Source organism: Armigeres subalbatus, chromosome 2 (assembly GCF_024139115.2).
Source record: "Armigeres subalbatus isolate Guangzhou_Male chromosome 2, GZ_Asu_2, whole genome shotgun sequence".
In the NCBI taxonomy this organism is placed as follows: Eukaryota; Metazoa; Arthropoda; class Insecta; order Diptera; family Culicidae; genus Armigeres; species Armigeres subalbatus.
This window is the reverse complement of record NC_085140.1, coordinates 337596844-337622002: the sequence shown is the minus strand read 5'-3', so window position 1 is coordinate 337622002 and position 25159 is coordinate 337596844. Positions and strand designations below refer to the sequence as shown.

At 38.5% G+C, this 25159-nt stretch overlaps 1 protein-coding gene across 5 annotated transcripts in view; it reads left to right on the top strand.

The window, feature by feature from the left end:
• Window positions 1–10233: 10233 nt before the first annotated feature.
• LOC134212817 (leucine-rich repeat and fibronectin type-III domain-containing protein 3) overlaps window positions 10234–25159 on the top strand; it is a 557799-nt gene continuing 542873 nt past the window's right edge. For 4 of the 5 annotated variants that reach the window (XM_062691021.1, XM_062691022.1, XM_062691018.1 and 1 more), the window contains exon 1: window positions 10234–11412. The gene's annotated coding sequence lies outside the window, so the exon portion shown is untranslated. Of the gene's footprint in view, window positions 11413–16764; window positions 16826–25159 lie in introns of those variants that run through there. The other variant, XM_062691020.1, reaches the window with a different exon arrangement.

Sequence of the window (25159 nt, the reverse complement as noted above, 5' to 3'; positions counted from 1 at the left end):
TGTGTGTATGTGTGTGTACAAAAAAAAAGTGAGACACACTTTTTTAAACTTAGCCTTATCCGATTCGCTTGCAACAGGTTGCGTTCGACGCGGAATCCTTCCTAATTTTTCGCTATTGAAAATTTCATGGTGGCACATATCGTATCCATACTGTGGATACAATACGTTAACATATCACTCTAATGTGACTATACTTTCAATTGTTCTTGATTCGTTTTTCTATCCATATATCAATCGACTCACCCCGACGAATTGAGGTGATGTCTGTGTGTATGTGTGTGTACAAAAAAAAAGTAAGACAAACTTTTTGGTACTTAGCTTTATCCGATTCCGATAGACCACATCGACGCGGATTGTGGTCAAGCTGTTTCTCATTGAAAATTGTCTCGATCGGTCATTACGTTCCAGAGTTATTTAAAAAAAAAAATGTTTTTTTGCCAAGGGAAAAAAATTATCGAAAAAAAAATCATAGGAACTGTTGCAATGCTTTCAAATGACCGCAAATAGATATGTATTCATGGAAATAATAAAATTTATTTCCCTTAAGGGCTAATTTGGCCTCCTCTCTTATGTGATTCTCTCATTTTTACAATGCGCTAGAAAGTCATCACCAAGGCTTGAAAAAAAAATCCAAATTAAAAACAATTAGTTTGAAGCTACTGCAATGCACTCAAATGAACGTAAATAAATGTGAATTGATGGAAATAATCGAATCTATCTCCCAAAAGTGTAATTTTGACCTTTCTTGTATGTTTACCTCATCACATTTTATGATTAATTTGCTCGTTACGCTGGGATATGATCGGAAAAGTATGGAACGACTATAATTTGCTTTTAGATGACTCACCTTTTGGATGAAGTCAATGTAGTAAATTATAAAAAACGTGACTCAATCTTACACACCTAAAAATAATCATGTAATTTTAGGTGTTGCGACAACGACATATACGAGCGTCACTTTTGACGTAAAATTAGATGATACTTTAATTTTACATCACAACTTTATTGACAAAAAAATTGAAGGATTAGAACGAGAATCGAACATAAGCCCGCTGAGTGAGAGCCCAACACGTTACCACTCAGCTATCTTCGTCTCTTGAAAGAGGGGTGATCGAAGTAAAGCATGTTCTACGATTTGCACTGAACAAGTATTTCACTGCATCAAGTCATCGACTGCTAGAGCGTTAGGTGCGTCGCATCGGGTGCTGTGTTTGGGTTCCATGACATGTAATTTTAAATCATCTAACATTGAAAAATATGCGATTCAGTTTACGTCATGTGGTTTGTGTCATTTTATTCACATACGTCGCCTGTAATATTCATATTTTTTTGGTGTGTAGGCTGGTTTCGCAGCCGATGACATGAATCTCCAAGCTTCAGAGCGCTGATTAATTAGGAAAGAAGTGGATACGAATTTGATGGATCTGATGAACCCTCAGACTGATTAGAGTCTGTGTAATTCCGAAATGCCAAACCAAAAGAAATCAGATCTCTGTACAAAAACGAATTCGGAACTGAAGTAGCAAAAGTTCAAAGAAATGGACACAGTGGTTCACCTCGAACAAAAAAAAAGATAAACGCGAAAGACACCTGGTTTTTCTGGCATTCTGTTTTTTTTTCTACTGAAATGATGAGAGTCAGAGATTTGATTTTTTCCGCTAAATGTCAATAAGGTCGTGCTTTAGAATTTCAATTTTGTTTCAAAGTTGAAAAATCAAAATGGCGGCCAATCCAGCTTTTCACGCTCACCATGATGGCAGCTGCTATACATTACGGGGGCAGCAGGGACTATGTCCAAGGGCTTGACGATCCCTCTCCAGGCCATCTGCGAGTTGTGGCGCCTGCCTAGGATGTGGTGGGGTTTGACAGTGGGGCCTGTTAAACCTCTATAAAAAGCTGCATGAATCCGCAAGTACACCCAACTAGCGGATGGCAGATTTTAATACACTTCTGCATAAGAACCTTATAGAAACTGTATAATAATTGGGCATATACAATTTTTGGAAGATTTTAATACAATCGTTGTATCGAAATTATACAGATTTGTATTATTTTAATACAATTTCTGTATAAAAACCATACAGATTTTTATATGCCACGTTTTTATACAATAATTGTAAGATCTGTTTTTTGGGTGTAGGCTGAGCCAAAGCGACCGTGTGCCGCTCAAAGCGCACAAGCCCAAGTCCTGGTGTTAGGTGGGACCACGGTATACAGAAAACAAGGTAGGCTCGTTAGAAAAATGACACTTCGAATGTGACGCATTTTTTATCGCCACATGTTGGAGTACAAAAGTAAGCATGCTGCGACCGTAGAGCATCGTCTCGGTCCAGCCTGTGCGAAGATAGCAGTGACGTCACATGTTTACATGCAAACTGAATGTTTACATACGCCTTGTTTTTTGTATGCCGTGGGTGGGACGCTAAACAGCCCTGACACGACGGCCCTCCGACGAGACAGGAGGTTTGCGCAGGCCCAATAAGCCGCCTTTAAAAACAATTATTACGAACGACATAGAAGATAATACGACTCGATACAATCGGCAACGACCTAGACGACGAATAAAGGATCACGATTGGAAGCTTGGAACATGGAACTGCAAGTCGCTAGGCTTCGCAGGTTGCGACAGGATAATCTACGATGAATTACATCCCCGCAACTTCGATGTCGTAGGAAATCTGCTGGACAGGACAGAAAGTGTGGAGAAGCGGGCATCGAGCAGCTACCTTCTACCAAAGCTGTGGCACCACCAACGAGCTGGGAACCGGCTTCATAGTGCTGGGAAAGATGCGGCAACGCGTGATTGGGTGGCGGCAAATCAACGCAAGGATGTGCAAGGTGAGGATAAAAGGCCGTTTCTTCAACTATAGCATCATCAACGTGCACTACCCACACGAAGGGAGATCCGACGACGAGAAAGAAGCATTCTATGCGCAACTGGAGCAGACATACGATGGATGCCCACTGCGGGACGTCAAAATCGTCATCGGTGACATGAACGCTCATGTAGGAAGAGAGGAAATGTATAGACCGGTCATCGGACCGGATAGTATGCATTCCGTATCGAACGACAACGGCCAACGATACATAAACTTTGTAGCCTCCCGCGGAATGGTAGTCCGAAGCACTTTCTTCCCCCGCAAGAATATCCACAAGGCCACATGGAAATCACCTAATCAAGTAACGGAAAACCAAATCGACCACGTTCTAATCGACGGTAAATTCTTTTCCGACATCACGAACGTACGCACTTACCGCAGTACGAATATTGAATTCGACCACTACCTCGTTGGAGTATGTCTGCGCTCAAAACTCTCGGCGGTGATCAACACGCGTCGGAGTCGTCTGCCGCGGCTAAACATTGGGCGGCTACAAGACGGTAGACTAGCCCAAGACTACGCGCAGCAGCTGGAAGTGGCACTCCCAACGGAAGAGCAGCTAGGCGCAGCATCTTTTGAAGATGGCTGGAGAGATATTCGATCCGCCATTGGAAGCATGTGAGCAGTTAGTTGAGGAGAAGAATGCAGATTGCTGCAACACCGTACGAGGGCGAACGAGGCACGATACAAACGGGCGCGGAACAGACAAAACTCGATTTTCCGGAGGAAAAAGCGCCAGCAGGAAGATCGAGACCGTGAAGAGATGGAGGAACTGTACCGCGCTAATAACGCACGAAAGTTCTATGAGAAGTTGAACCGTTCACGTAAGGGCCACGTGCCACAGCCCGATATGTGTAAGGACATAAACGGGAACCTTCTTACAAACGAGCGTGAGGTGTTCCAAAGGTGGCGGCTGCACTACGAAGAGCACCTGAATGGCGATATGGCAGACAGCGGTGGCGGTATGGTAATGAACCTAGGAGCACGCGCGCAGGACATGCGACTTCCGGCTCCGAATCTCCAGGAAATCCAGGAAGAGATCGGCCGGCTGAAAAACAACGAAGCCCCTGGAGTTGACCAACTACCAGGAGATCTGTTTAAACACGGTGGTGAGGCACTGGCTAGAGCGCTTCAATGGGTGATTACCAAGGTTTGGGAGGATGAGGTTCTGCCGCAGGAGTGGATGGAAGGTGTCGTGTGTCCCATCTCCAAAAAGGGCGATAAGCTGGATTGTAGCAACTACCGCGCAATCACATTGCTGAACGCCGCCTACAAGGTACTCTCCCAAATTTTATGCCACCGACTAACATCAATTGCAAGAGAGTTCGTGGGGCAGTACCAGGCGGGATTTATGGGTGAACGCTCTACCACAGACCAGGTGTTCGCCATACGTCAGGTATTGCAGAAATGCCGCGAATACAACGTGCCCACACATCATCTATTTATCGACTTCAAAGCCGCATATGATACAATCGATCGGGACCAGCTATGGCAGCTAATGCACGAATACGGATTTCCGGATAAACTGATACGGTTGATCAAGGCGACGATGGATCGAGTGATGTGCGTAGTTCGAGTTTCAGGGGCATTCTCGAGTCCCTTCGAAACGCGTAGAGGGTTACGGCAAGGTGATGGTCTTTCGTGTCCGCTATTCAACATCGCTTTGGAGGGAGTAATACGAAGGGCAGGGATTGACACGAGTGGTACGATTTTCACGAAGTCCGTCCAGTTATTTGGTTTCGCCGACGAAATTGATATCATGGCACGTAACTTTGAGAGGATGGAGGAAGCCTACATCAGACTGAAAAGCGAAGCTAAACGGATTGGACTAGTCATCAACACGTCGAAGACGAAGTACATGATAGAAAGAGGGAGGCTCAACCCGATCAATAATGCATAACAAAATTATAACAAGGGAAGTTATATATTTCAGAAAAATATTGTAACAAAATGTGTTATAAATTTTGCTGGTTAGTTGTTAAAATAACAAAAATTATATCAAAAATCCCTCTAGCCGTAACACCAGAATAGTTGAAGTGTCACGTCAATGAATAATTAATCAAAGAAACTATAATCTATTATTCATAAACATAATAAAATTCGCTACAGATGCTTGAGCGTATTTTTTCATTATATATAACGAATATGGAGTCCGTCTACTGGACTCAACTAAAGACTGCTCAAATCGTTTTTCATGGTAGATTTTAACTTGATCTTCATCTATTGAATTCATTATAGGGACCCTGAAAGAGTTTATTAATTAGATAAAATTGAAAATACAAATATTTTTTTCTGATTATAGCTTCTCAATACAGTTGACGTTCATTTGTTTATTTCTTCAATTTTCATGATATCAAGGCATACTTGATGAGTTCCAATGTTTTCTACCTCTTGAACGTCAAATTGGGGGGAGCTCACGCCGCCATTACCAAGCGCAAAATACTGGATAGCTTAAATGATCGTTGATAAATTTCCATATCGTGTTGTTCAACTATTGGATGGACTGTTTCAACTTCTTCAGCTTAAGATGATTGTCTTCCCGGGTGGTCACTTAATAGCGGGAATGTAAATAACGGGTCGAGAAGAAAACTACAAAGAAGTACAGTTCAATCTGATATATGTTTTATGAAGAGTTGACCTTAGCTTCAAACTTAGATTAATGAATAATAGTACATGATCCGTGGTCCATCGTGCGACGTAGATTAATCTTGCTGGTATCTCCTGACCGCTGGAGGGCTGCCATTTCCGGATGCTGCTTCTGATCCTTTTGATGAGTTGCTTTGTGTCTTTGGCATTTCAATCACCTTTGTATACAATGGAGCTCAGTAAACCAAAAATTCTTCAACAGTTTTCGAAACATTTTCACGCTTAAAATTGCTCACTGTGTATGTTTTTTTTTTTTGGGTCTTTATTAAGGAGACTTTCAGCCCGAGGCTGGTTCGTCTCCGGAAAGCTCACTGTGTACTTTTCCCACGATCTTTGTTCGATTGAAAGAATTGCGCGCCGCAGTACTTCCAGTTTTGACGGCATGTTGTAAACTACTGAGCATATCGGAGTGAAAGTGTGTGTGTGCGACAATTTCTGAAATTCTAAGGATTCATTCACATAAGGAAATATTTCTCTGAAAGCATTTATGTTCTCATATAAAAGTATTGAAGAATTGAAATTCCCGTTACTCAGTGGCTACCCGTTATTACAAACAATGATTGCCAATATACGACCATGGGGTAACAACGATCTAAAGCTGAAGGAGTTGTGGAACCTACCAAACAGTCGGAGATGAATCCTAGCATTAGCATTAGCATTGAGCATTTCGCACAAATTCGTAGGTGGTACAAGCCAAGACTATTGTATGAGGGTAGCATCACTTTCATCCGTTACCACAGATATTGATTTGGGACTAATCACTACCTCTTAGATGAAAGCAATGCATTCTCCAATAGTCGAGTTCTATCCTGGCCATGTCCTTGCGGATGCTGAGGAAGGTGAGGAAGGGGAAGGATAGTTAGTTGGACACCTACTTAAGAAAGATGCAGAGACTACGACCTCCCTCTCATAAGTGTCACGGGAGTTTTTTTTTGGAATTGTTAATGTGGGAGGTTATAACAGTAGGAATCGTTTTGGTAGAACGTGAAACACAGAAAGAACTAAGTTAGAAATACAAAGAAGGAAAGGAACGAGCCTGGAATCGAACCCACGACCTCCTGCTTATGAGACAGAAACGGTAGCCACTAGATATATTTAATGTGCGGCGTGCGCCATTCTGACAGATCGATGTGATATTTAAAAACCCAAACATCCATCCATTAGTTGTACTCACTGAATGAATTTTAATTAATTGTTGAAAATAGTGTAATTTTGATCTTATTTATCTTTTGTTTCTTTCGACCTTTTGTCCCTTTCTATCTTTTGTCTTTTTCGACCTTTTGTCCTTTTCGACCTTTTGTACCTTTCGAGCTTTTGTCCTTTCGACCTTCTGTCTCTTTCAACGTTTTGTCTTTTCGACCTTTTGTCCTTTCGACCTTTTGTCTTTCGTATGTTTTTCGACCTTTTGTCATAGATTCCTGTATACACTTACAATATGTAGCATACTATGAGAGACGTTTTTCGCTGTTACGAATACGAACTGAATTGGGGTGCTATACTACATGTTAAATTCCTTCGAAAAAGCTCCAATTTGGGCCGGTTCTGATGATGCTATTTACCGTTTTGATTCATATTCCTAACACTTAAGCACATTTTTTACTTCGCAGGTCTTTATGGCACATGGAATAAAACATTTTAATAGATCACTAGTTTCCATCACCAAGCGAAAGAGTTGAACTTTCATCTAAACGGTTGATATTAATATTTTATTGATTATAACTATCAATACTGAATGATTTTATTCTGCCTAACTTTGTCTCAAATGCCGAACATGCCATTGTAAAAATTGTATCAAGTTCCACAAAATTTGATTCAAATTCCGAACACCACCTTAAAAGCACTAAAATGCAAAACTTCAACGTTATCTCATTGTTGGACAACTAGGGACACGGCAGGTATTTCCGTCCATCGTCGTAGGGCTAAAACCAACGAAAGCAACGTACATTTGCTAGAACTCCACAATAGCAGAACGTTTCTCCTGAGCTTACGATTTGGTACGTATGAGTTTTACAAAAAAGCGTCTTTTTTATTGGTTTTCGAGACTATGACGAACAGACGAAAATACCTGCCGTGTCCCTATTATGTCTTTAGTCTGTACGCCTGCCGTGGAAATCTGCTTATTTATGCAATAATAACGAAATGTTTCAGATAAATCTCCATGTGACGAGTGTTCGGAATGAGTCTGTTCGGGGTTTGCGTGGGAGATCTATCGGATTGGAGAAATCAACGTTTGATCTTTGTTTACAAAATCACATACGTCCTTTTGAATAAGCACCCGAGGAAAGTTGGCAACACATCTTCTCTGATTTTTATGAAACTTTTTGGACATGTAGATTGTAGACTTTGTCACAAAAAGCCACTTCGCATGCTTAGTTTTTATTTTCCAAAATTGGTCTAGACTATTTTTTGAAAAGGGTCAAACTTATTTAACGTTTTTTCCCCAATGGATATAAGCGAAAAATGTCAAATCCTACAAAAACATGTTCTGTGAGTAGCTATCGCAAAATCAGTCAAATTTTTCGAACGAAAATTTGGAAAAAAAATCAAAATTTTCTGTGTCTTTTCATCCCAATCTGAACCAGTGAAGGTCATAGTCATCTTCGAACCCAACAAAATCAATAAGAATCCTTCTCAATGCTGTAATAAACTGCATACTGCATTGCTCTATCTGAAGCTCACCATAAATCTACAAAAACGTGTTCTATGCAAATTTCGTTAATGCAATTTCGACAAAAATGTCGTTTATCGTTTAAATTCCGGCCAATTTTTTTTCGAAAATTCGGCAATTGTTCTTGAAATTTTAAAGGAGGAGGTCGACTGGAAGATTTGTTCTGGACATTTTTTGGCTTTTTCATTCTTGTGTACTTATTCAGAATGATGAGTTTGGTTTTGCCCGACGTTTCAGCCTTTTATTTTGGCCGGTGGCGGAAAACGGTAGACAGTTTCACCCTTGAAAAAGGCCAAAATAAAAGGCCGAAACGTCGGGCAAAACAAAACTCATCATTCTGAATACACAAGAATGAAAAAGCCTTGAAATTGATGAAACAGCTACCAAAGATTGATATTAAATATGTTGACAATGTTTTCCTGGAGTTATATGACACAATGGATGGCACACCAACCATTTGTTGTTTAGTTCAGCGTACGAGCAAGCTAGTAAAATAGTCAATCGTTGAATTACAGTGAAAAATTGGAGATTTTCCTCAATCTTTTCGTTACAGCTTGATTAGAATAAGTAGATTTGTAATTCAAGTATTCATTATTGCAGGTAACATAAAGTATTTTATGAGTGATTTCTTGTGCATGAATGTCACTTAAATGAATTCAGTGATCGAACATGGGCCATAAGCTAGGCGAACATAGTTGAACATTGTGGTTGCACTATGATTGGTTATGACTGTAAACTGGTGTTTGTGAAATAAGCCCACCTCAATAATTCTATTCACTTTTTTTTAAATTTTTAATCAAATAAAGATAAAACATTAGAATTCAGTTTAAAAATGATCCATCCAAAACCTATACCTTTTAAAAGTAATCTAAATATTTTCCCATTGAATATTTAGTTAATAGATTATTATACTATTCAACGTTTGAGAAAAGCCTGTGATTTAAACTTTTATTGATCCCCAACGTTTTCTTTTTCGAAAGAACATGTAACATATGCAATAGGGTGGCTCAAATTAGTATGGGAAAAACTTTGTTCAATTTTTGTGATGGGCCGCCCTCTTATTCGGTTCTATTTGATGCCCTGATGCTCTGGACAAAATTTCAGCCAAATCGGTCAACGTTTGGCCAGTGCTAAACTCGTTGGAAGTTTATATGGAAAAATGTATGCAGAAACATCCAAAAACAGTAAATTGCAGCTGGACTACACAACTTACGATGAAGAACTATGATACTCATTCAGATCTTGGAGAATTTAACACAGAATGTTATGCAGAAAACCGCGAGAAGATTCGAGTTTGCCCGGCTAAGTTATTAGCATTTCTCTGCAGTAGGGTTTGAGCAAATTTCGTTTCTTTTACCTTTGAAAAGAAATAAATTCACCCCTACAACACTCCAGTAAAATGCTAATATCTTTGCGTAATAAACTCTAATCTTCTCGCGGTTTTCAGCATAACATCCTGTATTTTATTTTACAAGAACTGAAATAGGTATCATGGATCTTGATCGTGAATTGTGCCGTCCAACTGAAAATCACTGTTTTTGGATGTTTCTGCATACAGTTTTCCATATAAACTTCCAACGAGTTTAGCACTGCCCAAACGTTGACCGATTTGGCTGAAATTTTGTCCAGAGCATCAGGGCATCAAATAGAACCGAATAAGAGGGCGGCCCATCAAAAAATTTGAAAAATTGTTTTTTGAGCCACCCTAATATGCAATCAAACACATGTTTAAAATCACATGTTATATGGAACAGCAAGCAAAACCACTGTTTCTGCATTTTGACCATCCATTCGACCACCTACCCCAAACGTGCGTGATTCGGCATCGAGAGCACTCACGCCTCGCGGTCGGTTCTGTTGATGCTGGAGAGATTGGCTTCTTATGCTGCGGGCTTTCTTCGTGGGTACTCGCATTCCACGCTGCCGATCCGTACGTATAAGCTGAAACCAACAGACATAGCAAAGGCAACAGCCACCAGCAGCCACCACCGACCGTCGTTGTACAGCGAATCGCGTTAGTCACCTGTGAACGCTCGAGTCTGACGCACCGTTCGTCGGCATCCACCGGGATCAGAGTAAAGCTTTTGGGGTGCTTCGCGCTTTTGCTGAAGCTCTGAGTGCGCGCGCGGTTAGAGGTTTCTTTCTGCTGGACTATCTCCCCGATCGGGATCAAAACGGGACCCGCAGCCCAATTAGTGGCATTTTGCTGTTTTGCTTCGTTTTCGTAAATTTGAGAAAAGCTGCGGCAAGAACTAGTGCGGTTGTTTGAAGGATTTGCAATTAGAGTTTTGGAGTGGCTTCTGAAGGATGATATTATAATCGGGTGTGACGAGCGATTTATTGTCTCAGTGAGAGTGGCCATAATTCTGGAAACACTTGATGCGCGCAATAAGTGCGGTAAACCAGCGAGAAAGCTGTTCATATTTCCGAGGCGTAGCGAAGTGTGCTTACTGCTTATGAGTCGAAGAAGTGCCGTTAGATTATTGCGCCGTTGAAGAACGTGTGCTCGTAGCACCGGGTAGGCGCGATTGCCGAAGAGTGCTTCGAGAGAAATGTTATAATTCTCGTTCACGTTTTAATGAATCATTTTTGGGGCCGTTCAAGTTCCGGCAAATAAGAGGATAGAATACGTGCTTGGATGAAAAATATCCTCGAATCTCATGACAGTTTACTTATTATTAACGTTAGCATCGAATGATGAACGAGCCGTGAACTTCAAAATCAAAGCCAAGCGCCCATCCACCTACCAACCAGATCAGTGATCACGATAATACGATAATTTGGCGAAATTGTTTAGATGAAGCGTTTGGATCACAGTGCATCAGTATCTAGCATTCAGTGATTGTAATAAATTTTGCTCGGAGGCTGACCCACTTTGTGGCCCATTTTCTACTGCCGCCGTCGTAGTTGCAAACAAGAGAGATTCACCATTCGAGCCGAGTTAAACAGAGTGCAACTAAAACATACACGGCCAGACATCAGCTTTAGACGGGGTGAAGGAAAATAAGAGAAGTCTAGTGGAATAAATTGAATTACATAAAGAGGAAAAAAATACAAGTGATTACGATTAACAGTAAAACTAAGTTCGCGGAAACGGTGTGCCAGGATTTGAAAGCGGAGTGCAAGAAGAGTGATTGTGCGTTATCAGAAAAAGAAGAATCGATTTGTCGGAGTTGGAACTGGTTCCGGTAGATGCAAGCAATCGCAAGGAATTGACAGGTGTAAGTGTTGTTTATACTCAATCTAGAATATTATATGCGTATCTATAATATATAATATATAATAATTTATGAAGTGAACAGCTTTATTAAATTGTGTGATACCATTGAAAGTGGGGATTTAATTCAGATTCGATCATTGTATTGATTCAGTGAATCCTTTAATGTTTGATGAAGGGAATAACTTTATGTCCGATGAAGTAAACAAGCAGGCAAGGAGCAGGAAGTTGAAAAAGCCAACCATCCCCACTTTTTTTATGTACGCTCAAAGAATTAGACAAATTGAACTATGCTGATAAAAGTAACACTGATTGATTATTCCAATAGCCACGCTTTTTACACGTAGTTGCATGGAGGGAGATGGAGGGAGTGTTTGGTCTAACCCAGGCCTCCTAACCCACATGTCATATATGGTTCAAACCCACCGAAAAATTGGCTGCTATACTATATTTTTATTTCTCAGACTGTTGCAAATACTAAATAAATATTATGCCCTAGTCGAGTCGTGTATGAGACTAACTGGTAGATCCACATAAGTCAATACGAATTCCTCCTGGAATCCTTTTCGAGATTTGACTATAATTCCTCTTAGGATTCGTTGTGGAGTTCCTTAATTGAATAGTCGTGATTGTTTTAAAATCTTCCGAATTTGTATATGCCAAAATTGTATACAGTTTTTGCAAGGGTTTACTACAGGACTGTATTAAAATATGCCATCCTATTGATAGGGTGTGGAATTTCTTCATTTGTCTTAAGACGCGTTTGTACTATCTCATTTAATTCTATCACTTGATTGTAACGTTACCTTTACTTATTGCGACCTCAACAGTAAGGCCCATCTTCAGTGTCTCGTTGTTGACTCGCCTTGACCTGGAATACTTTTGAGAATTCCTTCAACAGTACTTCCAGCAATTTTCCAAAGAATTTAACAGGGCCAGCGATTTCTCCAGGAATTTCCTAAGGATTTCCTAGAACGATTTCAGAAGGAACTCCTTAGGAATTTCCGTAAAAATTACTGAATTCTTCCCCAATGTAAATCCTATAGCAATTCCCTAATTCACGAAATAAGTCACCTAGTTAATTGCTGGAAGAATTTTCGATGAAAATCCTGAAAAAGTTCTTTGAAACAATCAGGAGAGGATTATAAAGAAATGTTCAGAGACCCGAGGAAAACAAACCTTTTGAAAACTTTCTTCAATCCTCGAGAAATTGACGAGAGTAATCTTCAAAAAATTTCAAGAGGAGATCATTTAAAAAATTATTGAAGTAATTTCTAAGGGATATGTGGAACCAATTTGTGGAGGAACCTCCTGGGGAAATACTGCAGTATGTTTGTCTGAGAATGTAGGAGTATTTTTCTGAGGAAATTCTTTTTTGTAATTATGGAGGAAGTTGAGAGGAATTCAAGAAGTAATTTGAAGGAGCAAAACGGCGTACTGATTAGGAATCTTTGAAACCCACGTTAGTTATTATGCACGGATTTTTCTCGGTAATATTTAATTAACATTTTGTCCTACTGGTCTCTGAAAAGGAAATAATAAAAATAAATATTAAAATGAAATAAATAAAAAAACTCCTCGGATTTGTTAAAGAATGTTTTGAAAATTCTCAAAATTATCCGAATTTTATTTTGTTGCCCCCTCAAAATATTATTTTATTAAATATAGCAAGGGATTCTCCGGATACATTTTTGTCTTTTATACATAGTTAGTACATATTGCCCAGGTCAGGGAAAAAAACGAACTCTCCTGATTGCCTGGCTTTTGTAAATCTGGACGGCGCACACTGGGGCAGCCCTGGTTCAAACATGGAATAAACCTCTAAGTCATTAAAATGATGAAATTGACCATAGGAATATGAATTTGAATATGAATATATAGGAATATATAGGAATATGAAATTGACTGAAGATATATCTTCAGCGAAGTTTCAATATACATCAATCCCGACATTTTGGTCAATACTCATCATTTTTAGCGATAATCGTATAAAAGTCCCAATCGCCAAATTGGCACCGCAGCGTCGCATCAGGGTTTATATCCCACGTTTTGGATTTGTTGACGTTGATGACTTTGAGCTCACTTGACACATCAGTGTTCCGTTAGGCCATTACGTCGATTACGATGAGAAACCATAGCGGTTGTAGAAAACATTCTCTCATGCAAACCCCTAAGAAATAAGAGTAAGTGACCACTGGCGTGTAGAGGTTTAACCATTAAGCGTTAGAAAACAAATTCTAAAAGCTTTGGAGAACTCTGGGGTGCTACGAAGTTATTCGGAAGGCCAATTTGCGGGATTGTGGTCGACCTAACATAAAGCTTCTTCAGAAATTGTCAAGAATTTTATGAAAATTCATCACCTAGAATTAATTTGTTAAGTCATCCAAAAATTCCTTCAGAATGCCTTCGAAAATTACTTCAGCATTTTTCTCAAAAAACTCAAAAAACTCAAATATATCCAAAAGATTTTTTCCAGAATTTTCTCTCCAAGTTATGGAACAAAATATCAGAAATTACCTTGAGGATTTACCGAAAATTACAGAAGGAATTTCCAAAGATATTCCTAAAGAAACTTAGGCTATGCTCAACGGTTCAGCACGCGCACGGTCCTGGAACGCTCATGCAAGCTCGATCGTGCTGTGTACCACGAGCTATGTTTTTTCGTTGGTTTTGTTCAAAATACAACAAAATACATTTCTCTATAAGAATTTTCTGGCCTTCCTTAGGAACATCCTCCAGAAATGACCCCGATGATAAATCTTTAATTGTTTTTGGGTATTCCTCAAAACGTTTCTTCGAAAACTTTAGGAAGGAATTCGAAGAATTCTTTCGAAATAGGGACACGGCAGGTATTTCCGTCCATCGTCGTAGGGGCTAAAACCAACGAAAGCAACGTACATTTGCTAGAACTCCACTATAGCAGAACGTTTCTCCTGAGGTTACGATTTGGTACGTATGAGTTTTACAAAAAAGCGTCTCTTTTATTGGTTTTCGAGACTATGACGAACAGACGAAAATACCTGCCGTGTCCCTATCCCTCAGCAATTTCTTCACAACTTTCTCCAGAAATTCCTTAAAAAATGTCTTTAGGAAATCCTTTGGGATTTCCGTTGGAAACTACATTGCACTATGGTCCAAGATACAGATTTACGCGGAAAGATGAATTTTACGCCAAAACTATATTTTTTAGAAAAAACTGTTGTTCTACAAAATTGTTCGAAATAGTAAGGCCATCATTATGGTGCAACCAAAAAATAGGGTGGCCCAACATATAAAAAAATAGAAAATATTTTTTTATTTCTCTGAATATTGACATGTTATGTTCTTCAAAGTTGTAGCGCAGCTTATTTCAATCAATTTTGCTAAAGAATTTTTTCCTGTAGCTCTTAAGTTGGCAGATTTAGAGCAATTTTAACTTAATAGGATTAGGGTGTACCTCAAAAAAACAGTATTTTTAATCTACTTTTTTTTGTTTTGGATTTCTCGAAAAAGTCGTCTTCAGGTGACTTTCAGAACTCAAAAAATGCAACTTATGATGGGTAAATACGCTCAAAATCTTTTTCCGATCAAAAGTTATAATCATTTTCTGTCAAAATTACATTTTTTCATAAGTTGATATCTCCGGTTAGGGCAGACCAAAAATATGTTTACACGGTATCTAAAGAGAAATTAATATTGGTCATTATGTCAAAAATTGGGGATATGTTATTTTTTATCTCAAGTTTTACCAATTTTATTAAAATCATGTTTTTCAAATAATTTGATATAACTCGACAACGGAAGAAGATACAGACGATATTCTTATAGCAAAACACGCGTTTTGAAAAGCCCCAAAAGTCTTCAGAAGGTGACATCCGTGAAAAATAAAAAATGAAATGAGCAGATCATAAATCTTGTTTTTTGAGGGACACCCTAATCCTGGTAAGTAAAATTACTCTAAACAAGTGAGCTTAAGAGCTACATAAAAAGTTTATACAGCAAGGTTGATTGGAAAAAGCTGAGCTACAACTTTGTAGAACATTTTACGTCAATATTCCGCAAAATAAAAAAATGAAGATTTTACATTTTTATAAAATGGCCCACCCTATTTTTCGGTAACTCTATAATAAGGGCCCAAGTATCCAGAAAAACTTTGTAAAACAAATTTTGTTTCTTAAAAGTATGCTTCAGACCGAAAATGCAGCTTTTCTTGTAAATCTTGCAATACGATGATAATGATAAAACTTATAAAAAGTGTTAGAGCTGTAGATTTTTTATTTTTCATTTCTCACGAATGTCATCTTCTGAAGACTTTTGAGGCTTTTCAAAACGCGTGTTTTGCTATAAGAATATCGTCTGTATCTTTTTCCGTTGTCGAGTTATATTAATTTATTTGAAAAAACATGATTTTAGTAAAATTGGTAAAACTTGAGATAAAAAAATAACATATCCCCAATTTTTTGACATAATAAAGAAAATTAATTTATCTTTCAAATTCCGTGTAAACATATTTTTTTGGTGTGCCCTAACTGGAGATATCAACTTATGAAAAAAATGTAATTTTGACAGAAAAACGATTATAACTTTTGATCGGAAAAAGATATTGTGCATATTTACCCATCCAAAGTTGCATTTTTTCGAGCTCTAAAAGTCACTTGAAGACGACTTTTTCGAGAAATCTAAAACAAAAAAAGTAGATCAAAAATACTGTTTTTTTGAGGTACACCCTAATCCAATTAAGTAAAATTGCTCTAAATCAGCCAACCTTAGAGCTACAGAATTTTTTTTAGCAGAATTGATTGGAATAAGCTACGCTACAATTTTGTAGAACATAACATGTCAATATTCCAAGAAATAAAAAAATATTTTCTAATTTTTTTTATATGATGGGCCACCCTATTTTTTGGTAGAACCATAATGATGGCCTTACTATTTCGAACAATTTTGTAGAACAACAGTTTTTTTCTAAAAAATATAGTTTTGGCGTAAAATTCATCTTTCCGCGTAAATCTGTATCCTGGACCATAGTGCATTGGAATCTCCGTTCGAAACTCCTTTGAACATTTCTTTATTATTCCCATCGGAAACAGTTTCATGCTTCAATAAATTTCCTGTAGAATTCCTAAAGGACTATTCGGAGAATTCTTTCGACCAATTTTCCGGAATAATTCTGCATGAGTTTTAGAATTTTGTTATGGAGAATTCCGAAGGACTGCGTATAATTTCTTCTTAAAATTTTTTGAAAGGTTTCCTGGAGGAAATTTGGTAGAAATTTTTTGAGAATTGTATAGAGGCATTTCTGGAGAACTTTCCGAGGGAATCTCTGGAGAACTGTTGGAAGCAACTCCTAACGAAATTTTCATTATTATTTCTAGCGTCAAATCCCAGGAGGCTTACCCGAAAGAAGTTCTGGAAGACACTACTAATTTACACAAGGTAATGATATCTCATAATATTGGATATTTGGACAACTTTCAGTCTCTAGAAAGTTGTCAAAATCCGCGCTATTGACGTCGCTTGAGTACATGAAACTATTAGTTGGCCTCGTCGTTATTAATTTTGAAGAAATTTATTGTAGTTGTAGACAGTTGTTTCGGGATTAAAAACCATTATATTGGGACAAGTTCCGTTTGGATTTTAGTTTTGAAAAGAATTGATCACGATGTCTCGACGAAAAATAAAATTTCCGAAAGTCTTGGCAATTTTCGATTTTTCAAATGTCAAATATTGCCAAGAGACTCAGCAACTTTACTGCTGACTTGTCGGTAAATATTCAATGTCTATTTTAGATAAATGTCAGATATTGCTGAACATCTCTGCTTTTTGATTGGCTGATTCGTGTCATTTTTGAGCTACCAGCAAAAAATGCTGTACGAACGGTAATTTTTAGAGAGTCCATCCCGTGACATCGCTAAATTTTGGGATTTCTTGAATCTTGAGAAATATTTTTTGAAATCCCGAAAACCCCGGGATACCCGGTACAAAAAATCGAACGACTTCAAGAAACAGTTTTTTATTATTGGTATTTAGTGTGCTGTACTTCATGGCTATGTTTGAATCTCGAAAATGTTCGAATCTTGAAAATCGATAACAAAATGCGCCAAAACATTATAAAATTATAAGATGATGAGCGGATGAGCGCCACGGGAAAGGAATTCTTTGGTTTGTTCAGAAGGTAATTCATGTGAAGCCACCTTGGTAAACAACTAAATATTTATTGTAAACGAAGTTTTTTTTTAAAACTCGAAGACGAAAACCGTGTTTCAAATCAATTCAAGGCAGAATCATGTGCTTCGTTTAATGTTTTCCTTAGGGCTAGGGGTTCCATATTTCCCGGGAATCAACTTCTATCTATCATGGAGAATGACTTGAAATAATAATTTAGGATAATAATATACATTCGACCTAAAGGGATTGATTCTTGCAAACATTGTCCTCATATGAACAATGATTTATTGAAAATTCTTAGATTTTTTTCTGTTCAGTTCGAAAAGCGGTAACTCTTTCTGCAAAACATTCGCCACGTCATGAGTATTAGTTGGCGAAGATTAGGCATCTTATATCGTTCAAGAACAAAAGATGCTGTGCCTGGATGACCTCCGCTATGTGTTACATTTCCATAATGTTCGCTTTCATCCTTGAAAAAGACGACATTGAGAGGATTTGTTCTATTATTTGTATTGTTGCCGGAGAGTTTCTAACATTAACCATTCTGAAACTCGACTAAATATTTTATTTAATACAAACAATCTTTTGGTCAAGGTTGATTGAAATACCGTTTTGATTAATATTACGAACATTTGAGCATATTTCATCTTTAAATTTAGGGTATTTGAAGTAATATTTGAAAATACATATTTTAGGAAATAAATTGCCACAGAAAAAAAACAGACGAGCGCTTGATGGCCATACCGTACTTTCAAAATTAAACGATTCTTTCATTAACAAACTAAGTTTTAAATTTCGAAGAGCATCAAAAACGCAGTTGCATGGACCTAAAAACCTAAAATTTGCTTAGTTTTTTAGTCTGACATTTCCATATAGTTCTCATTGGCTCATAATACTTTGGAAAAAGCCCATTATATATTCAAATGAAATATTTCAGACATATCTCAAAACCAAAACGAGTGTTCGGAACATAAGTCTGTTCAGTACTTGAAACAAATTTAAAATATTTTAGTATGATAATTTCTCACGATATTCGGGAAACTAAAGTGTACATCCCGATAACGGAAATCACAGGAAATCGTTTCTCGAAATGCAAGCCCTACTTAGGGCCTTCTTAACTCTTCAGCGGTACCCAGTCATGCGCTAAAACCTGGTTTGAGGGATAAGCGGTGAAGAAGTTGGCCTTCAATAAACAAGAAGCGCTCTAAAAATACTTCACAAGAGTCCTAGGAATCCACACCACGGCTTTGCTTCTTTGACAAAGTTGTACTGATCTGATTTATATCTGATTACATTTACACTCTGAGCCTGACGTCTTAAATCGGATCACTTTTGAAAAAAAAACGATAGAATAGTTAAGTTTTCGTTTTCTGTTGGACATTTCTAACAAAGCACTGAAGACGTTTTATAGCAAACGAAATACGTATTTGTCGACTCAGAATTGTAGTAAGCGTTAGAAAAATGTGTATAACATAAGGCTTTGAAAACAGCTTTATGATTTTGTTCAGCGGCGTAGCCAAAAAGTTTGATAGCACACGACCGCACAAGACAGTATGTGTTACGTCAGGGTATCGAATCACGAGCTTACTTTCGGAAATATTCACTTTAACACAGGACGCGGATTTAGGAGTCAATTTCAATTATCAATTTATTGAACCAAGGAAAAGCACGATATACAACTTCAGAACTTTATTGCACAGAACGAGGGTAACATTTACACTCTGAGTGTTTATTGGGTTTTTTTTATCGTTAAGTTTTGAAAACAGCTGTATGAGCGGGCTTGGTAGTCATATGGCTACTGCTTCTGCCTCATACACAGGAGGTCGTGGGTTCAATCCCAGGTCCGTTCCATTCTCCTACTTTGTATCTTTCTCTTTATTTCACATGTTCTAGCAATTGCTAGAACTGGAAATGGACTTCCATACCGTTTCCATTACTATTCCTATACCTTCAACTTGAGTATTCTAACAGTAATCTGCTAGATTTGGAAATGAACTATAGAGCTCGTTTCCTACATCCAATTAGAAATTCCACCAATTGCCTTCTCCTATCTATCACATTGGCAGCTCGTTAACCAAGACGGACCTCTGCCTCTCGGAACCTAACCCAAAAATTCCAACAAATTCCGCATGAACTCGTGGCAAGTGCAGAGGTATATTCGGCTTGCAGTGGGCGAGTGATTGCATCATCAATTCCTCCCTCTTCCCTACATTGACTTGCATTCTGACGTGGCAGGCGCCAGTATGACCTAACAAATGAGATCACCAGTATTTGTACATTGAAGATGTGTGCTAGTCCCAAGCAAACATCTGTTGGTTCCCTGTGCAAAAACAGCTGATCTGGTCGTAATGGAGTAGCAACTACGAGCAGTCAATCAAGCTCAAGCTCAAGCAAGCTCGTTAAGTTTTGAAAACAGCTGTATGATTTTGTTCAGCGGCGCAGCCAAAATTTTTGATAATACACTACCGCAGGAGACAATATGGTTGAGGTCTAAATTTGTTTCGAAATTCCGCGGAATTCCGTTAAATTTTGTTGTAAGCCAGTTTATTCTAGCGAAATTTTTGTAATTTTACGAAACGAAATCAGATTTCGCCATGCTCAAATTCCGCGAAATTCCGCAGAATTTCGTTTCGAACCAGCTGAAACGAAATTTTTCGAAATACCGCATATGCTTACTTGTCATCCTATAATGCTTTGGAAATTACCTAATTGTTTTGAATTGATGGCCACTTCACTCAACATTGCCTATGGTATTTAAACGACGTTAGTTTAAATTTATTGTATTATCTTAAAAAGCTTGCAAAATCCAAAAACAAGTGCTTTGATGAACTTCGAAAAAGGCTGATGATGGCATTTAATTATTTTTCTTGCTACCGTTTTCCAGAATAAATAATTCAATTAGATGGATCAGCTCTATGCTGTACATTGCGCAACTTTACTATTGTAAACTTTGGTCCGAGGTTGGGACTTCCCATTATATGGCTTGTATTCAAGATTGTATGCAAGAAGAAGTGTAATATTAAAGGTTATCGAATAGAAAATTGTTTGTTCGAATGCTCACATAGCTTGTATGTAGGTTTCAGAATTTTATACTGCACAGTAAAAATGTTACAGCATAAATGATGTAACAGAAAGGTTCCTTTCGATTCGACTCATTTTATCGCCACTTTAAAAAAATACAGGTGGTCGTTACTATGGAACTTGTATACGAATACGACATTGCGTACAAGAAAAAGTTGGATGTAATATTAGGAGCTTTTAAACACAAAAATATAGGTTCAAATATTCAGAATTTTGGACTGGGTGTGTAAAGTTTACAACATTTAAAATGTTTTCTGTTTTAATACTCGATTAAAACACTCTCTAAATGCATTTCAATCGAGCTTTATAATCATTTTTTCTAAACAAATGAAACTATAGAAAAAGCGTGTAATCAAATGTCTAAGGAACTATTGGGGAACTGTCCCGATCTCCATCTCACTGAACATTCATCTCATTGCGGCACCAATATTGCCTCCTTTTATCAACATGTGTGCACACTGCTGAAAAAATAACAAAAATGAAAAACAAATCAAATTGCTTTCCATTTCTTTGGTTTTGAATAATTAGGCCGTTACAAATATTTAATTTAAATTATGTCCTTCTGGTCTCCGAAAGGTCAAGGGGGGGGGGGGATAATAAAAAATAAATATTAATATGAAAAGAATTTAAAAAATTCCTCAGATTTGTTAAAGACTATTTTTAAAAGCCTCAAAATTGTTGTTTTAATTTTTTTTTTCGTTGCATCCTCGAAATATTATTTTCGGGCGAAAAAATCCGAGGGGGGGGGGGGGGGCATAATAGGTTTTAAATATTTGTATCGGCCTTACGTAACAAAAAAAGATTATTATCAGTCCCCTGCATTCTCCCCTTGACACACTTGTTATATTTAGAAATTCAAAATTTTGAATTAATCGTCACACTTCCGTCCCTCTAAGTGTCCCGTAATTTTAAAAAGTTCTCTGTTTGATAATTACTTCATTGGTTTGCTATGAATCAACACATGCTCAACTGAGCTCGTTATGGGTTTCACAGATTTCGCATGCCTTGATGAGGTTATCCCATTCCACAGCATAAATCCTGTGAGAGGTTCTGCTAGTACCAGCATAATGATATACAATACATATCCCAACTAATGATACGCATACAGAAAACCACATGTCCAAAAAGCATAAATACAGATTTGAATCATACGCGAATTCATACTGTTGCTTGCTTTCCAGAAAAAGATTTTTCCCATCATCCACTCAATTAGATCCAATGCGACCTTTCAAACAGGGTTGTGTACCCGATTTTCGTTTGCAGCTTGCATGGTCCCGGTCAACCCATCATCGTTTCAATCGATCAAAACCGTTCAGGTTTGAGGTCCGCCCGTCCATGATCACACGGCGACAAACCCGACTGCGAAGCAAAACCGGTATCCGTCAATTGTGTTTTAGTGTGGCCATCATCAATAGGTTCTGGACCGATTTCTAGGTCACCGAGTCACTCGACCGGCTGACTCGCGCGATGCTCACGATCGTTGTCGTCATCATTATCGTCTCGTCGATGGTCGGTCGTTGTTGAATGGGGGAACTTGAAAGTCCCATCGGGTCCCAGTCATCATCCGTGTGGAGAGCGAGCAGATGTGGAACGTGCACCACAAGAAACCCAGCGCAGCCGGCTACCGAACGACGACGCGTTCCCCATGAGACCCCGACTAGGGGTGTAACCTAATTAGAATAGCGCGAGCGCGCGTGTAACGGTGTGTACCCATGGCGCGGGAATCCACGCACCAGGCAGGGTACCGGGTGGGACATTGTTAACGGAGCGCGATTTGCGGAAACCAACAATGGCCATCGATTTGTTTGAATGCTTCTTTTTTCCAATTGACCGATGCGGTGACCGCCATTTGGCCGTTACAATCGAAAAAGGCAATCTGTGCTGCCTTTCGGGAAAAACGGTTTATTTCGCTGTCGTCGACTTCGACGAGTAAACTTATTCCGGAAGGGGCGTCCGAAGAAGGGAATGGCTACCGGGGTCCGAAATTGGCGAAAATTGCCCAAGAACAATCGAATTGGTGGGGTCCATAAAGTCCGGAGTTCAATGAGGGGAAATAAATCGGACGCCAAAAAGCCGGCAAAGAGGCAAACGAAATTTATTCGATAGCTATGCAAATCATTAGTGTAAACAGCCAGCGTTCCGTTTACTTTGTGGGGCCGAACAGCGAGTGTCTGCCATCCAACAACGGACGGTATGGATCGTTTTCGATGGAGAAGCTTCAAATGGGTACTTAAATAAATTTAATTTTTCAGAGCCTTAACACACTAAGCTGCGAGTTCGATTCGATTCCGAACAAGTAGCAGAAATCACACGAAGGGGTTAATGCACTCTCTCTCGCTTATAGTCAGTTGTCTGGAAGGTGGAATCACCCATTCGGTGTAAAATGGTGACGAATATTTTGCTGGGTGCGATGTGATGTTCAACAAGTTGGAATGACAGGAATGCGGGTTGAATCATCTGGTCGATGGATGGGGTAGTATTGAGAAGCGACACATTTCTCCATTGACGCTGATGGAAAAAGAATGGCATATTATAGGATTGCGTGATACTTTTTGAATTCTATTGCGTAGAGTTCGTGTTTGTGAGTTTACATGCAAGCAAGAAATCAATTTAGATAGATTTTATTGTAATTTGAAGCAAACATCCGACGTTTTCCTATTTTTAATTTGCAATTACAACCTAAGGCACAACTTTGATTAGAAATAATATTCTCCATGATTTTTATTGTAATCAGGAAATGAAAAATGACACCGGGCATTGATATGACCAAAACAGGCCACTATGAAATAGTCTTAGGGCAGCCGGATTATGGTTCCGGTGAACTATCACGATGATGTATCATTTCCCGAGTGTCATTTTTAAAATCTTGATGGCAGAACAATGTGTTCCTTCATAGAATGAACAAGAACTAATTCGGGGGAATTTTTTGTACGCTCTTATTTGGTGAGTACATTTATCCCACCGTGTCAAATTACCCCAAAACTGATTTATTTTGCAATAGTATGTGCGCAAATTTTGAATGTTTCCGTTTTTACAGGAGAATTTGATGCAAAACGCCCATACCACTTAACAATGCAAAATGATGCAATCATGAAGAAAATAAACGAACTAAAAATTAAAAATGTTTGCTCTTGGTTCCAGACGGTTGAACTAAAGAATTTTCAACTTATTTGCTTAAATATTCAGTATGATAAAGCTTGATCCACTTAGTATTTGGCCGTTTCTTTCCAATTACTGCGGCGCCTCTGGTGGCCATACCGAGAATTAAAATACATCACATCGTTGCGGAAGGTTTGTTTAATTTATGGTGAAAGTTTCATCAGTATTGATGCTCACGTTCAAAAGTTATCGAAAATGGAACGCGAGAGATGGGAACAAATTTTGCACACTCACTTTGGAAATCCAACATGGTCAGGGGAACGACTTCAAAGAATCTAAAATTACCGAAATTGACTGTAAAAACTGTCAAACAGTATCGGGAAACACTATTGCTGGATCGCGTAGAATAAAACAACCGTAGAAATGGAACATACGACCAGAAACTACAAGTGAAAGTCTGCAGAGCAGTTCGGAACAATTCTGGAATTTCCTTGCGTGATTTAGCGAAAAGATTCACTGCGCCGTACAGCACAGCTCAAATAATCTGTCGGCGCGAAGGTTTCAAGTCGTATGATGTCAGTAACAATCCCAACAGGACCCTGAAACAGAACCAGGTTGCCAAACATCGTTCTGTCGAAATACAATTGATGTACTTTGATGGGCGATGAAATTAATATTAAAATGAACTTTTAATTCCGTGGACAAAAGTTTTACCTTGCCAAACGGAAGGGTAATGCCCCAGGAAAATTCAAATATGTCTATGCAGGCAAGATTGTCCACAAATTGATGGTATGTCAAAGAATCTGCAGTTGTGGAAAGAAAGAAAACTGGAGCGACAATAAATGGGCAAATATACAAGGGGGAGTGTCTTTAGAAGCGATTTTTGCCATCCACACGACTGTCCGGTGTTGCTCTGGCCTGACTTAACAAGTTGCCATTACAGACAGGATGTAATGGAATCGAGCCGGTGACAAGCACGGTGTCATCATCATCAATAGATATAGCCCGCTGTCATCATTGAAACGTAGTATGAAAAAAATATAGCCCGGGACATCCTGGCTACGATCTGGCGATGGGCTAAACAATATGATGTCAATAGCCTGAATGGAATGGTTTGAACCGAATGATAATGACGTTATTGAAAAAACTATCAAAAATGCCCAAATTTTCATCCCAACGAAAAATATTAGGCAATTATCAGGTGGAAACTTAAGAAATGGTGCAAAACAATCAGAAAACCATTTTATATGGAGAAGTGGTGTGAAAAAATGGCAGATCAAGTTGACCATTCTACTGTGCAAAAAATAACGAGTGGTGTTGAGAGAAAAGTCCGAGAATTCATCCGAAATGTCAATGAATAATTTTTCGATAATTTTTCCTTCAAAGTTTCCTAAATTCCTTGTATAATTAAACCTGAACCAC